The following is a 12,234-nucleotide window of genomic DNA, read 5'->3' as shown; positions in this document are numbered from 1 at the left end:
CCCAGGCAAGCTGGGTGACATAGTCTCTCCAGCGTGTCCTGGGTCTTCCTCTGGGTCTCCTCCCGGTGGGACATGACCGGAACACCTCACCGGTGAGGCGCTCAAGAGGCATCCGAATCAGATGCCCAAGCCACCTCATCTGGCTCCTCTCGATGTGGAGGAGAAGCGGCTCGACTCTGAACCCCTCCCGGATGACTGAGCTTCTCACCTTATCTCTAAGGGAGAGCCCGGACACCCTCCGGAGAAAACTCATTTCGGCCGCTTGTATCCGGGATCTCGTTCTTTCGGTCACGACCCATAGCTCGTGACCATAGGTGAGGGTTGGGACGTAGATCGACCGGTAAATTGAGAACTTCGCCCTTTGGCTCAGCTCCTTCTTCACCACGACAGACCGATACAACGTCCGCATCACAGCAGACGCTGCACCGATCCGCCTGTCGATCTCCCGCTCCCTCCTACCCCCACTCGTGAACAAGACCCCAAGATACTTGAACTCCTCCATTTGGGGTAAGATCTCTTCCCCGACCCGGAGGGGGCACTCCACCCTTTTCCGACTGAGGACCATGGTTTCAGATTTGGAGGTGCTGATTCTCATCCCAACCGCTTCACACTCGGCTGCGAAACGCTCCAGTGAGAGTTGGAGAGCCCCGTTTGAAGGAGCCAACAGCACCACATCATCTGCAAAAAGCAGGGATGCAATACTGAGGCCCCCAAAACGGACCCCCTCAACGCTTCGGCTGCGCCTAGAAATTCTGTCCATAAAGGTTATGAACAGAATCAGCGACAAACGGCAGCCTTGGCGGAGTCCTACCCCCACTGGAAACGATTCCGACTTACTGCTGGCAATGCGAACCAAACTCTGACATCGGTGGTATAGTGACCGAACAGCCCGTATCAGGGGGTTCGGTACCCCATACCCACGAAGCACCCCCAACAGAACTCCCCGAGGGACACGGTCAAACGCCTTCTCCAAGTCCACAAAACACATGTAGACTGGTTGGGCGAATTCCCACATACCCTCAAGGACCCTGCTAAGGGTGTAGAGCTGGTCCACTGTTCCACGGCCGGGACGAAAACCACACTGCTCCTCCTCAATTGGCGGCTCGACTTCCTGACGGACCCTCCTCTCCAGCACCCCTGAATAGACCTTACCAGGGAGACTGAGGAGTGTGATCCCTCTATAGTTGGAACACACCCTCCGGTCCCCCTTTTTAAAAAGAGGGACTACCACCCCGGTCTGCCAATCCAGAGGCACTCTCCCTGTTGACCACGCGATGTTGCAGAGGCGTGTCGACCAGGACAGCCCAACAACATCCAGAGCCTTGAGGAACTCCGGGCGGATCTCATCCACCCCTGGGGCCCTACCACCGAGGAGCTTTTTAACCACATCGGTGACTTCAACCACAGAGATAGGAGAGCCCACCTCAGAGTCCCCAGGCTCTGCTTCCTACAAGGAAGGCGTGTTGGTGGAGTTGAGGAGGTCTTCGAAATACTCTGCCCACCGGTTCACAACGTCCCGAGTCGAAGTCAGCAGCGCCCCATCCCCGCTGTACACAGTGTTAGTGGTACACTGCTTCCCCCTCCTGAGACGTCGGATGGTTGACCAGAATTTCCTCGAAGCCGTCCGGAAGTCGGCTTCCATGGCCTCGCCGAACTCTTCCCACGCTCGGGTTTTTGCCTCGGCGACCACCGAAGCCGCGGTCCGCTTGGCCAGTCGATACCCGTCAGCTGCCTCTGGGGTCCCACAGGCCATAAAGTATCGATAGGGCTCCTTCTTCAGCTTGACGGCATCCCTTACTGCTGGTGTCCACCAGCGAGTACGGGGGTTGCCGCCACGACAGGCACCAACCACCTTACGGCCACAACTCAGATTGGCCGCCTCAACAATAGAGGCACGGAACATGGGACTCGGACTCAATGTCCCCCGTCTCCCCCGGAACATGGGAAAAGCTCTGTCGGAGGTGGGAGTTGAAACTCCTTCTGACAGGGGATTCCGCCAGACGCTCCCAACAAACCCTCACTATACGTTTGGGTCTGCCAGGACGGACCGGCATCTTCCCCCACCATCGGAGCCTACTCACCACCAGGTGGTGATCAGTTGACAGCTCCGCTCCTCTCTTCACCCGAGTGTCCAGAACATGCGGCCGCAAATCCGATGATACAACTACAAAGTCGATCATCGAACTGCGGCCTAGGGTGTCCTGGTGCCAAGTGCACATATGGACACCCTTATGCTTTAACAAGGTGTTCGTTATGGACAATCCGTGACGAGCACAGAAGTCCAATAACAAAACACCACTCGGGTTCTGATCGGGGGGGCCGTTCCTCCCAATCACGCCCCTCCAGGTATCACTGTCATTCCCCACGTGAGCATTGAAGTCCCCCAGCAGAACAAGGGAGTCCCTAACAGGAGTACTCTCCAGCACACCCTCCAAGGACTCCAAAAAGGGTGGGTATGCTGAGCTGCTGTTTGGTGCATATGCACAAACAACAGTCAGGACCCGTCCAGCCACCCGAAGGCGGAGGGAGGCGACCCTCTCGTCTACCGGTGTGAACCCCAATGTACAGGCACTGAGCCGGGGGGCAATGAGTATGCCCACACCTGCTCTGCGCCTCTCACCGTGAGCAACTCCAGAGTGGAAGAGAGTCCAACCCCTCTCGAGAGAACTGGCACCAGAACCCAGGCTGTGTGTGGAGGCAAGTCCGACTATATCCAGTCGGAAATTCTCTGCCTCACACACCAGCTCGGGCTCCTTCCCTGCCAGAGAGGTGACATTCCATGTCCCAAGAGCTAGCTTCTGCAGCCGAGGATCGGACCGCCAGGGTCCCCGCCTTTGGCTGCCGCCCAGCTCACATTGCACCCGACCCATTTGGCCCCTCTCATTGGCGGTGAGCCCATGGGAAGGGGGACCCACGTTGCCTCTTCGGGCTGTGCCCGGCCGGGCCCCATGGGTGTAGGCCCGGCCACCAGGCGCCTGCCAACGAGCCCCACCTCCAGGCCTGGCTCCAGAAGGGGGCCCCGGTGACCCGCGTCCGGGCAAGGGAAACCTAGATCCATTTATTTCGATCATCATTGGGGTCTTTGAGCCGTGCTTTGTCTGGCCCCTCACCTAGAACCTGTTTGCCATGGGTGACCCTGCCAGGGGCATAAAGCCCCAGACAACTTAGCTTCGAGGATCATTGGGACACACAAACCCCTCCACCACGGTAAGGTGACGACTCACGGAGGGCCCCAGAAAATCCAATTCATTTTATTCTGCTTTGGACATTGAAACTGGAAAATATGACTTGCATTCAATAAGTAAAGAATTCCAATTCCAAGAAACCAAGAAACGATTAAATTCCATATTAGAGTTTGGAATTATGTTGCTTTAAAAACAATTGTAAATTTTTAAGTCAGTTTAAATATACTGTGTGTGCGGTTGTGTTTGTGAACATATATATAATTTTATTTGCTGTAATTATTTTAGGAGTATGTGACATTGGTGATCCTCGTTACTCAAATACTGTATGTAGATGTTGCTCAAAATTTATCATGCTCTCCTTCACATCAGACCTCAAAGTTCACAAAGGCTGTGGGAACTTTGATAATTGACTTAATCATTGGCCAAGAAGAGGAGCGGCTGTTACCTGCTCCAAAACGAAGTTTTTGCAGCACCCCTCCCCCCAGACATGAGTTTGTTTACATTTCATTTAGCAGAGCTGCGCAGAAGCCAGCCACAACGCTTTGCAAGAAAAAAATGAGTTAGGTACTGTATTGCAGAAGTGTCCCCAGCATATCCAATTTATTTCATTCAGCTTTGGACATTGAAACTGGAAAATATGACTTGCATTCAATAAGTAAATAATTGTTTCATCTAAATTCCATATTAGAGTTTGGAATTATGTTGCTTTAAAAACAATTGTAAAATTGTAAGTCAGTTTAAATATACTGTGTGTGCGCGGAGTATGTGACGGAGTATGTGACATTGGTGAGCCTAGTTACTCAAATACTGTATGTAGATGTTGCTCAAAATTTATCATGCTCGCCTTCACAGCAGACCTCAAAGTTCAAAAAGGCTATGGCAATTTTGATAATTGACTTAGTCATTGGCCATGAAGAGGAGCGGCTGTTACCTGCTCCAAAACGAAGTTTTTTCTGCACCCCTCCCCCCAGACATGAGTTTGTTTACATTTCAATTAGCAGAGCTGCGCAGAAGCCAGCCACAACGCTTTGCAAGATAAAATGAATTAGGTACTGTATTGCAGAAGTGTCCCCAGCATATCCAATTTGTTTCATTCTGCTTTGGACATTTCAACTGCATCATTATGATTTGCATCCAATAAGTAACAACAGTAAGTATTCTTTAGTAAGAAATCATGTTTGCGTTGCTCAATCAGTCTTGATAACAGAATTTCCTTATGTGGGACATGACTACGGTACACGTCCTTTATGAACATGCAAGTGTGTTAACAAAATACATGTGTAAGAACACAAGCAGTAAAATGCAAAAATATATGCTCCAACAACACAAATAACACAAAAACGGCAGTATACAGTACAGGTATATGAACAAAATACATTATAACAAGAGTAGTCACAAAATGAGGGCTCTTTGCTCCAAAATGAGACCTATAACAGCTGGTGGCTTTTCTTTCCAATCACTCACTATCTCGAACTTGACCTCCCCTCGATCACCACCCAAGACAGCGTTGCTCAGCTGATGTTGTGCAACAAATGTCTGAAGGCATCCACGGGACCCTTCAAAGTCCTCCATGCCCATAGCGCGATGGAACTCGCCTTCTCTCTGATTAGCGCTCCAGTTAGCGCAAATTGTTTTCAAATCTCTAAATGACCTTTTCAAATCTCTAAATTACCTCGTGCCACCTTACCTCGCTGACCTCATCTGGTCTGCGGACCAGACATTATTAGAAGGACCAAGAACTAAACTGAGGCTCAGAGGGGATGGAGCCTTTTCTGTTGCTGGTCCCTCTCTCTGGAATGACCTCCCACTGAACATTCGGCAAGCCTCCTCGCTGCCCATCTTCAAAACGCGCCTCAAAACTCACTTGTATTCTTTGGCATTTGACTCACCATGACTTAGATTTGTTCTTGGTTTTGCTGTTCGGTGCTTTCTACCGTATTTATTACAGACTGCGTTACTGTTTGTTGTATATGTTAAATTGCTCCATGTAAAGCACTTTGTATGCAGCGATGGCTGTTTGAAAGTGCTCTATAAATAATGTTGAGTTGAGTTAGCATGATAGCAGGTCAAGCATTCCAGGAAACGTTCATTTACTCTACAGTCCGTCGAGCCACAAGCAACTTGCTTTGAGCATCTAATCGGATGCATTCCATGTTCCCTTCCACAGTCATTACCATTCCTTTGTTTGGATGCAACGATCGACAGGACGTAAATGTAAATGAATGGAATAGAAAGTCGTTCACGATTCCAGTAAACTCATGCTAATAGAGAGATTCTGCTGTTTTTGTGCCAAAGAGAGTAAAAAGTGGTGCAGACAGTTATTCCGCGGTATTGAACGGGACTTGCTTGAGTTTGCTCTAATTCGAGCTTCGGTATGGCTTCCAGGTTCCAGGTATCGGAACGTTCGTCCGTTGTTATGAATAGATCACTAATGTAATATCCATCCATCCATATTCCACCGCTTATCCAAGGTCGGGTAACAGGGGCAGCAGCTTTAGCAGGGAAGCCCAGACTTCCCTCTCCCCAGCCACTTCTCCTAGCTCTTCCCGGGGATTCTGAAACGTTCCCAGGCCAGCTGAGTGACACAGTCTCTCCAGCGTGTCTTGGGTTGTCCCCGGGGCCTCCTGCCGGTGGGACATGCCCGGAACACCTTTAAAACTCATTTCGGCCGCTTGTATCTGGGATCTCATTCTTTCGGTCACGACTCATTGCTCATGACAGTAGATGAGGGTTGGAACGTAGATCAACCGGTAAATTGAGAGCTTCGCCCTTTGGGTCAGCTCCTTCTTCACCACGACTGACCGATACAAAGCGCGCAGAGCAAGCAGCAGCCGCTTCACCGCTGCGCCTGTCGATCTCTCATTCCCTCCTGCCCTCACTTGCAAACAAGACCCCAAAATACTTAAACTCCTCCACTTGGGACAAGATCTCCTCCCCGACCCGGAGAGAGAACTCCACCCTTTTCCGACTGATTTTCATCCCAACCACTTCATACTCAGCTGCGAAACGCTCAAGTGAGAGTTGAAGGGCCCTGCTTGAAAGAGCCAACAGTCCCACATCATCTGCAATAAGCAGAGATGTAATACTGAGGCCACCAAAATGGACCCCCATCAACACTTACACTGCGCCTAGAAATTGCCAATGTCCGTAATGTTTATGAACAGAATCGATGACAAAGGGCAGCCTTGGCGGAGTCCAACCCTCACTGGAAACGATTCTGACTTACTGCCGGTAATGTGAACCAAATTCTGACATCTGTGGTGGAGGGACCAAAGTGCCCGCATCAGGGGACTCGGTACCTCATACTCCTGAAGCAATCATATAATGTAATATCGTACTCAAATGTGTAATGCATAGATTTTTATTCTGGGTGAGGGAATTTTCGTTTGACAGAAGTCAATAGATGGCAATACTTACTGTAATTATGTTTCATTGAACAATTATAATATTTAAGTCTGGTTTAAAAAATATGAACAGGTATATACATTTGTGTTATTACAGTTGCTGAAACATATAGATGTTGCTTGAAATTTATCATGCTCCCCTCAAAACAGACCGCAGAGTAAAATAAAAGTTAAAGGCTGAGCAATTTTAGTTTATCGTTGGCCATGAAGGGGGGAGGGGCTGTTCCCAGCTCCAAACCCTCGCAGTTGCACTGTTTGAACCTAGTTTATTCAGCTCCCCTCCCCCACACTAGTTTGAGCACGTGATCAACTAGGAGCGCGGTTCATACAGCAGCAACAAAGCTTTGCAAGAAGAGTTGAGTGTTGCAGTCGTGTCCCCAGAAAATCTAATTCGTTTTTTTCTGCTTTGGACATCGAAACTGTATAATACGAATTGCATCCAATAAGTAAATAATAATGATGTTTCATCACAATTCCATATTAGCATTTGGGAATAATGTTGCTTTCAGAACAATTACAATATTTTAAGTCGTTTTTAAAATATGTGTGTGTGTGTATATACTGTATATATATACAGTATGTATATACACACACGTATATATGCTGTGCTCATTTTAGGAGTACATGACATTGGTGTAAACAAGAGTTCATAAAATATGTTGATATTGCTTGACATTTACTATGCCCCACTTCAAAACGGACCTCAGAGGAAAAGTGAAGGAGTTTTGGTTATGAAGGGGCGGGGCTGTTTTCACACCCCAAAACGTCACAGTTACGTTGCAGGAAACGAGTTTCTACAGCTACCCTCCCCCACATCACACTCGCTGACCATCAATTAGGAAACGCGCGCTTTGCTACCTGCACAAAAGGAAGGCGTTGAGAAGAGTGAGCGTACGAGTCAGCATCATCGAGAAAACCCCAGAAAGTGACAAATACTTCAGAATTAAAGCAGGTAAGACACTCAAGTTTTGAATATTTTCTTACAAGTTAGTTATTCTAAGTAATTCGGGCAGGCTCAAAGGTTCGTGTTATATCAGCATTAGAGTGAAACCAACTATATGAATAACTCTACTATGCTGTACCTAAGGAGTTGTCACCAAGATAGAAAGTTTCCTCTCAAACAATAAACTTTCAATAGGCCGTCAGACACACAATACAGCGCCACAGAATAGGCCGTTGGTGTGGTAAAATGAAGTTTTAACACCCCCCCCCCCCCGCCGCCGTCGTCTCGCCGTCGTCGTCGTCGTCGCCATTTTAGTTGAGCAGAAAATTAGTTGCAAATGACCCAGCGTCTTTCGCCGCCGCCGCCATCTTAGTTGAGCAGAGAATTAGTTGCAAATGGAACCAGTGTCTTTCCATATACAGAAAGTAACTGCAAAAAGACGATGTAAAATACCAAGCAATTTACAGATAAAGTGGGTTGAACGAAATATTATACTGTGAACCATTATCAACACAAAAGTTAAAATTAAATAATAAATGAATAAAAAACAATAATAAAGGTTAAATGTGTGGATCACCAAAACCTATGCATTTTGGGCTGAAAACCCCCCCACTTATATGAGGAGAGATGCATATTTTCTATGTTTGTTAAGCTTTCTACTATTTTATGGGGACATTTTGATGATTTTTTTTGTGGCAACATACATTGTCACTGTCATCAACCTTTGCGATTTGTAACCACACTCGCTCATCGTTTATTGATCCCAAATATCCTTATTGGCAAAGCCGAATTAGTGGTGTTTGAAACTTTGACTTTTCAAACGTCAAACCAGTTATTGGCCCAGGCTTATAAAAACACACTAGTGATGCATTCTCAGCATGAATCTTAACCTTATCATACTCATCAACTTGGTGATTAGACGTTAATCGGCAAATTAGTGGATGAATGTTGATGTAATTCAAGGAGAAAAAAAATGCTCTGGCGTGCAGAGATTTAGTGAATATGCGTTCATTTTAGTCGCCACATACTAAGAGAAATTTCCTCTTCTGGGAATATAATAGGATGAACGTGGAAGGAATTCAAACAAATTTGATTAAAAAGTACACATGATGCGTTCAAAGAATTAATGTAAATATTGTAATTATATACAGAAATTGCATCTTAATAGGTGTATGAAATGATTGACCTGGGTACAGCTCACGTGGAAAATTGTTCTCTCCGCACTCTGTGTCGGCCATCATTGTTATTGGATTGCCAAATACTTGGAAATAAGCCTATCTTTGTGATGCAGATGATTCGCCAAATGTGTAGTGTCAACTACTACAGTGGAGGACTGACTTGATATCCAAATTTCTATTTAAGTTTTTAATTTTCTGAAATATCGATTGCTGGTATTGGCAGCCTCCACGATAACCTTAAAATAATGCCGGTATCAGGCTGATACCATTATTTGGTTTCGGCACTTACCCATCTTTGCCAAGCACTGGAAATGAGTGATATAGACATTTTTAAAAATTACAATAAGTCTACTTTTAATTGATTACCCGTTCAGTTTCAAATGCTTTATTTGCCCATATTAAACAAAATAAGTTATTTCTATAAGGTATTTCTGTTTTGCCATGTTAATGTGTTCGATTAATATTTTATCCCACAGAACTATCTTGTTATGTAAGCCTGAATTATCAGTACTATTCTCTAACATCATTAATTGCAATGGTATTTTCTGATCTATTTTTTTTTTAATAACAGATGGACAATCCCACTGAAGATGGTAATTATTCTGACTCAGTCTTTTTGGATCAGATGAGGAATACAAACCAACTAAGACATCCTCTGAGTCGAGTGATGACGAGGAGATATTCCATCCAAAGGTAGAAAAATTGTTCTCTTATGATACATCCAGTGAAGACTCTACAAGTCATCAGACATATGAAGCAGAGGAGCACAGTCACGTCTGCAATTCGTAAAGAAGGTAACCCATTAACCTATGTAAAAACAAAAGATGACCAAAGAAGATCCTTCTTTAACCATAAAAACATTTACAAAAAGGGAAGGCAAACGAGTTTGGCACAGAAGTCATTATTGCTTCTACTGTGGCCAATCAAATTTAAAGATGGCAAGGCAATTGGAAAGGAAACATAAGGAATCACAAAATAAATTCTGTGGGGCGTTTGTGAACACATAACAAAGGAACAAACTACACAATCAACTCTGAGACAGTCCAGTCTCCTACAAAAGGAAAGATGACAGAAGTACAAACGAGCACGAAAGCAACACATTCTACCCGTATGTAATCAACTCTTTTCACGCGTAGCAAGTCTACTCCTGTAGCGTTCACACGTCCCATTTTATATCGGTGCTGCCCCGCATACTAGAATTTACTCCAGACTAAATGTTTAAACCACCTCCTGAGCAGAGTTACATTTGCTCCGTTTTAAGCTGTTTTCAGGGGCTACACTTGTGTAACTTTGTACGTGGCAACGCTCTACATGGGGGCAGTCGGCTTTTGGGGTCGGGGGGGTGGGGGGGGGGAGAACGGATGAATGGACATGTCAAGAGTTTTAATTTCTCCATATTTTGTTCCGGTCAGTTGTCACGCAGTATGAGGAACATGTATACATTATATTTAATCCTTGTGTATTTTTATCCGTTATAAATCAAATGTTTCTTGGGGGAAATGATGCGGCGTGAATTCACTCTAGCACCTAAAGCACTATGAAATGACATGCAACAAAAATTTCTACTGTACAATATTACACGATCGATTACAGCATTGTTTTGGGTATTTTTGTATTTAGATTCATGTTCTTACCATTTCATTTATTAAATGCATTGCCCACACTGGACAATGTAATCTATCAATATGAAAGTTGTTTTTCGAAACATATTTAGCCTTCACCCCTGCTATTCGCGTTCAATAGAGACCAGGCACGTTCACTGGCTGCCACTGGAATGCACTTGAAGGGGGAAGATAATTTATGGATGAATTTTTGAATCAGGAATCAGTATTTTATTTCTGCCAAATATTTGCATTGGTCTAACAAAATTTAATTATGTCGGTTGGTTCACACTGACTAGCATGAAATCATACAAGATGTTCTTGTAACATACCTTTCAAATGTTATATGTTGCCCAGTAAATCTTCTCTATTCTTAATGAAAGGAAGCACAAACTTGTATTTAATACATAATACAATGATTTGCATGTCATGTTCAACCTCTATTTAATTGACTACACTACTATGTTGGAATTGATGGCTTCAACACGTTCCAAACAAGCTGGGACAAGGTGGTTTTGGATGCAGTGCTCTCTGAGAGGTCGAAGGTCATGGCCTTTGAATGTTATCTGTTTTTGGCCTTGCCGCTTACATGCACTGATTGGTCCAGATTCTCTGAACCTTTTGATATTATGGACCAAAGATGACGTAATCCCTCAATTCCTTGCAATTATACGTTATGAAACTCTGTCCTTCAACGATTCAACTTGTGGTGACCCTCACCCAATCTTTGCTTGTGAATGACTGAGCAATTCAGGATAGCTACTTTTTGACCCAATCATGGCACCCACCCATTCACAGTTAGCCTGTTCACCGGTGGGATGTGACAAACGGGGGTTTGATGAGCATTTCTCAACATTATTTTTTTTGCTCGCTGTTCCATCTTTTATGGAACGCATTACAGCCATTAAATTCTAAGTTAAATATTATTGGAAAAAATTAAATGTACCAATTTGAACATTGAATGTTGTCTTGTCTTTGTAATGCTTCACTTAAATATAGGTTGGACATGATTTGCAAATCATTGTATTCTGTTTTGATTGATGAGCATAATGTCCCAATTTCACTGGAATTGGGTTACTAAATGAATGCCTATATAGCATATTTTTGTTCAACACTGATTTAGTAAAATGTGTCACTTTGTTCTCCTTTTCATGTGGTGGTATCGACCTTTACCCCCAAAAAGGGAAAAGCATCTCTCCAGAAGAGGGAAGACTGAATTGGATGGTAAGCTTTGGATGAGGAACTATATCTCTTTTTTCATAATTTAACCAGTTAAAATGCATGCAACGTATTTGACAATGAGTGTCAAATCAGGGATGTCCCATTTCATTGCAGATTCGAGTCCAGGAAAAAACCTTACACCCAAAGAGCAGGCAAAATCTAAATTGGAGAAAAAGACAAGTAATTTTATTTATTTTACGTATAAAATCCACATTGTAAAGCTATCACAAGGTGGTCTTTGTGAGTATCATTAAATTGCAATTGTCATCATATTTAGGGTCTCCCAGAGCAAATTTGAGGAGACCATGGAATGAAGAAGAAAAGGCTGCTGTGGAAAAACACCTGGGGAGACTTATAAAAGGGTGTCACGTGCCTGGTAAAGAACAATGCACTGACTGCAAAATGAAAGAGCCGCAGGCCTTGGCTCAAAGAACCTGTAAAGACGTAAAGAACTTCAAGAAAAGATCTGCTTCTCGAGTTCTTCATTTTTAAATTTAAATTTTCTTGCTGGAGTATTTTTTTTTCAATTCTTTTCTACTCTTCCTGAGCAGTGTTGTTAAAAATGTCCTACTTGAGGTAAGATTTAATGTTGAAATGTTCTAATAAAGTTTTACAATGCATTTGATTTAGTTCCGTAAATTAATTGGCCAAAGCATGGGTCACTTTTATTGTAGTAGTAATTGTACAGCAATCAATCGGTTC

General features: G+C 44.5%; 1 protein-coding gene and 1 long non-coding RNA gene across 3 annotated transcripts in view; one reads left to right on the top strand and one right to left on the bottom strand.

The window, feature by feature from the left end:
* necab2 (N-terminal EF-hand calcium binding protein 2) overlaps positions 1 to 12,234 on the bottom strand; it is a 130,194-nt gene that overhangs the window by 59,263 nt on the left and 58,697 nt on the right. The gene's annotated exons all lie outside the window — the stretch shown is intronic.
* On the top strand, positions 5,971 to 12,089 carry LOC127597770 (uncharacterized). The gene is made up of 5 exons (XR_007961733.1): positions 5,971 to 7,541; positions 9,282 to 9,504; positions 11,495 to 11,535; positions 11,647 to 11,712; positions 11,810 to 12,089. It is a non-coding gene; the product is annotated as an uncharacterized LOC127597770 (long non-coding RNA).

This window comes from Hippocampus zosterae, chromosome 3, assembly GCF_025434085.1.
Source record: "Hippocampus zosterae strain Florida chromosome 3, ASM2543408v3, whole genome shotgun sequence".
NCBI lineage: Eukaryota > Metazoa > Chordata > Actinopteri > Syngnathiformes > Syngnathidae > Hippocampus > Hippocampus zosterae.
This window is presented reverse-complemented; position numbering and strand designations above follow the sequence as displayed.